We start from the raw sequence: 5,013 nt of genomic DNA on the forward strand, positions 1-5,013 counted from the left end.
ACTATCCCGATCCAGTTGGAAGTAAAGGAGAGTTGGTGGAGGAGACGCCAAGGGAGAACTTTGTGCTGGACAATCCTTGGTGGAACTCATAACTCTCCTTTTCATTCTTTCCAACCCCATGGAATGCTGGGAAGAAACGATATCATGGGGACTCAGGAATCTCTTTGTTTCTCCCTCAGCATGACTTTAGGTTCTTACTGAACCGACTGGGATCCAATTTGGGGAAGTAGGGGGAAAAAATGGGAGATTGAATTCAGAAGTGGGCCAAAAGAGGTTTGTATAATGATGATCCTAAATAGAACAGAATTCTTTTTTGGCCAAGTGCGATTGGACACACGAGGAATTTGTGCAGAAGCTCTCAAGTGTCCATGCAAGCAGCAAGCGATCAGTCACGATCATAATCATACCATCATCATGGGTCATAAGCTACAACATTCAGCGATAGTCGTAGGATACTAAGTAAGCAATTGTCATAAATCACAATAGGTTACTAATAAAAAAGCAATCGACATAAAGATACATAAGATACAAACAACAAAGTTAAAGTCATAAGAAGCTAAGGAAATAGATAACAGGAAAAATGAGAAGGATAATAGCAATACAGCCCTACTATGTGGTTTGCCATCCCAGGGCATTGAGGTCGTAAGTCAAGGGCTAACTGTAACAATAAAATAAAATTTACAACCATTATGTACAGAAGCTCTCTAACAGCTCCTGAGGATACACTGACCTCTCTTCCCCTTCCCCATTCCATCCCCCCCACCCCTGCCCTGCACAAACACCCCTCACTGCCCAAGTCCATTTAAACAGGTTCATATATTTAATTTTGTATTTGACAACGGGGAACCGTTTGAATGATTGAGTTAATTCATAACCCATCAACAGGTCTGTGCCAGAGACCCTGGGGCAGATTTCAGGGGCCTGTAACTTCTAAGGTGGTAGGGCGAAGGGCTCTCTTGATAGCAGGATAAGGGAAATCACTCTGCAGATTTCAAACAAGTTTTCATCCTGGGAAGCTTGAAAGTTTTAGTTCTATGTAAAAAAAAAAAACACTTCACAGCTCATCTTTTCTCCACCCCGGTGTGGTTCTCTTTTGGCACAATGATGCTGATACATAGATCACAGATCCCTTCCAGCTTGGGGGGGGGAGGAGGAGGAGAGGACTGTGGGGTCCTTGGTGCTCTCTGAGCTTGGTTGTTTTCTTGCAGACATTTCATTACCCAACTAGGGAACATCATCAGTCCTAGAAGGAATTGTGGTCTGTGGAGAGGAGGAGGAGGAGGAGAAGGAGGAGGAGGAGGAGGAGGAGGAGGAGGAGGAGAGGACTGTGGGGTCCTAGGTGCTCTCTGAGCTTGGTGGTTTTCTTGCAGACATTTCATGACCCAACTAGGGAATATCATCAGTGCTAGAAGGGAGTGGAGAGGTGGAGGAGGAGGAGGAGGAGGAGGAGGAGGAGGAGGAGGAGGAGGAGGAGGAAGAGGAGGAGGAGGAGGAGGAGGAGGAGGAGGAGGAGGAGGAAAAGGACAGTGGGGTCCTAGGTGCTCTCTGAGCTTGGTTGTTTTCTTGCAGACATTTCATTACCCAACTAGGGAACATCATCAGTCCTAGAAGGAATTGAGGTCTGTGGAGAGGAGGAGGAGGAGGAGAAGGAGGAGGAAAGAGGAGACAGAAATGAAGGTGTAAAAGAATGAACAAGAATGGAAAAATAAACAGGAGGGAAGGTTCAAAACCACTTTTCATTGTGCAGCAGCCATGTTCTGTGTTGCCCAAATACTGCTGAAAATAAGGCCTAACTGCTGACAGAAATAATTCTTTTTGTTTATTTATCCTTTTAGGTTTAACACATACCAGCTACCTTGTTTTTAGATGGTATATAATATTGTTCTTCATAGTTCGTAATATTTTAAGATTTACACGTGCAGAGTTAAGCAGCGTGTGCCCCATTTTCATGAGTTATTTTATTTTTGTGATGCTAGTGTTTTATCTCATCTACTAGATTTTACTTATTTATATTTTGCTGGCCATTGAACAAATAAACTATCTTAAAAAAAAAGGAGTGGAAGGCGATGAAACAATGAGAGAGCTTCAGTTGCCAAGCTGGAGAGAGAATGAATTTGAGCAGGACTAATAATGTTCCATGTGTAAGTAGACCGAAACTGTCATCTCACAACACACCAAACCACAAATCAGCCAACTCCATTACAGCCCAGCAAGTGACACAAATCCAGCTGGGCTCCTGATATACTGTTCGATGTGTAACGTGATCCTGGAAGATTGGCTTAATTGAGCAAATCACTGTTTATTATTTACCGATCGTTATTTATTTCACTGTGCAGAAAGAAAGAGAGAGAGAGAGAGAGAGGGAGGGAGGGAGGGAGGCAGGAAGGAAGGAAGGAAGGAAGGAAGGAAGGAAGGAAGGAAAAAAGAAAGAAAGAAAGAAAGAAAGAAAGAGAAAGAAAGAAAGAAAGAAAGAAAGAAAGAAAGAAAGAAAGAAAGAAAGAAAGAAAGAAAGAAAGAAAGAAAGAAAGAAAGAAAGAAAGAAAAAAAAGGGGAAGGAAGGAAGGAAGGAAGGAAGGAAGGAAGGAAGGAAAGAAGGAAGGAAGGAAGGAAGGAAGGAGGGAAGGAAAAAGGAAAAGAGAAGGAAAGGCAAAGAAAGTTGGCTTCTCAAAGTGATGGCATAGGAAGACTTGGAGTTGTGCAAAACGCAGCCCCCGAAATTAACAAGTTGTTTAATCTCGTTGCAGCCGGCCGTTCCTCAGCTGCTTGTGAAAGACCGTGTGTTCCCCGGTCCACACAGGTGATATTATATTAATATGGTCTGAAGCTCTAAGCCGATTGGGGGAAGCTTTTAAAAATGCACACAAACACCCACCCACACAGCACACTCGGAGCTAGAGTGATGTGGCTTCTTTGTTCATCTAGCAAAGGAATTCCCAGCTTGGAATTTATAGATTGGCCCCTTTAACTAAAAACAACCTCGAGGGCCTCCAGGAAGCAAAGCAAGCTTTGGTGGGCCGTGCCTTTTTAAAAAAAATAAAATAAAATAATAAAATAAAAAATAAAAAATTCTGAGACAAGACAGCCTTTGCCTGGGAGGGGTGAGCCATGAAAAATGTATGGGAGGATCCGGACAAGGGAAGGATGCTCGGAACAAACTATCGATCAAAAAAAAAGAAAGAAAGAAAGAAAGAAAGATAATCATCTCCAAAACCACACACAGGTGTGCCGGCTTCTACACCCTGATATCAAGCCTGTTTTAAAGTTGGCTTGGAAGTGGGCTGGAGTGGGTCGGTTCTGGAAGTGCCCGCATCCCCTTGACGTCAATCCCTGAAGTCCACTGAGAGAGAGATGGTGGGAAGCTGGCACGGCGAACAGGCAAAGAGAGACAAATGGGTTTTGCGCCCATTTCTTTATTTACGTTTTTATGCCATCCCCATAATGGCAATCGGAAAGGGAAGCTCTCGGAAAATATGGAGCTGGCAGCTTCCTCAGCCAGCTTCCTCTGATTCGTCTCTCTCTCTCTCTCTCTCTCTCTCTCTCTCTCTCTCTCTCTCTCTTCACAATACATTGCAACATGTCATGTGACGTTGCAAGCTTGACACCCCTGAAAAATCCCTTTTTACGACCCTGTAATTTGGGGTAGAGTCAGGGTGACTGGATGGGTCTATCTATCTATCTATCTATCTATCTATCTATCTATCTATCTATCTATCTATCTATCTGCCTACCTACCTACCTACCTACCTACCCAGCCCTTGTGAGTTTTTTAACTTGTAGTCCCAGGCCAGCTTGGGTAATCATGCTGTTTTTCTGCAAGATTCACCATTCTCAAGTCAGATTTGTCTGTGCTTGGTGCTTTTAAAAAAATAAATACTTGGACATTTATTCTTTGGGGGCATTTTTTTAAAGGAGCCTGCTGGAATGCCAGCTGTTAGCTAGGAACTCAAAAAAATTGTTGGTGCTTTGAATATTTAATTATTCATATCCCACCACCTTTATTATTTTTTTAATAAATAACATATCCAACACAGCTTCCTTCTCCTATTTTCTCCATAGCATCAACCTTGTGAGATGAGTTGGGCTGAAAGAGAAGGATCGATCCAAAGCCACCCAGCTGGCTTTCATGTCTAAGGTAGGACTTGAACTCGCTGCCTCCCACTTTCTAGCCCGGTGCTTAACCACTAGGCCAAACTGGGTCTCTATAAAACCTAACTGGTTCTCAATACACCATAGAATGTGTCTGTTTGCCTCTCCCCCCCACCCCAAATTCATGGATGGGATAATGTGCTTCAGCAGCTGTAGAGCACAAAATAGCAACCTAAATGACACTTTGAAAAACTCTCAAAAAGTCAATTCTCCTCCCAGGTTGTCACATTGGCAGTGGATGGATGCTATTCCAGTAAATTACAGGATGCAGAAAAGAACAATTGAGGTTGGGTCATTTGCAGAAAAAATGCAGGGGTTTTTTGTGCTGATCGCAGACTGCAAATACGTGAGGGTTTAATGAAAGGAACGTACTCCATAAAAGGGCCTGCACTGTTGCCCACTTTTTGCCCCCCCCCTCCCAACTCCAATTTACACAGGACTCCTCTGAAAGCAGCAGAGCACTGGAAAAGCAGTGTGTGGATGAAAATCCCCAGAGAGCATGGAATAAAAAGGAAAGCTAAATGGCACTGTAATTTACCAAAAGCAAGGGGAGGGGAGGGGGGAAATCCTCTACATATTAAATCTTGGGGCTACTATGACCCCCCAAGGTCTCGTGTCATCTTCAAATATGCCATCATCAATTTTTATTTCATTTGCAATGTTCTGGAATGCATGAAACCAAATGCAGCTAGTGAAATTGGGGTGCCTTTCCACCCCCACTTCTTGGAACAACTGGTTCCCATTTCAAATTGCTCTTAACTATCAGAATTTTTTGTTACCATCTGAAATACTTTCTCTCTTCCCCCCCCCCAGTTTTGGACTCCCAGCCCCTGCCCCAGCCCGCTAAGATTCTTCTTTCCGCTCTTT

This window comes from Vipera berus, assembly GCF_964194415.1.
Source record: "Vipera berus genome assembly, chromosome: 13".
NCBI classification, from domain to species: domain Eukaryota; kingdom Metazoa; phylum Chordata; class Lepidosauria; order Squamata; family Viperidae; genus Vipera; species Vipera berus.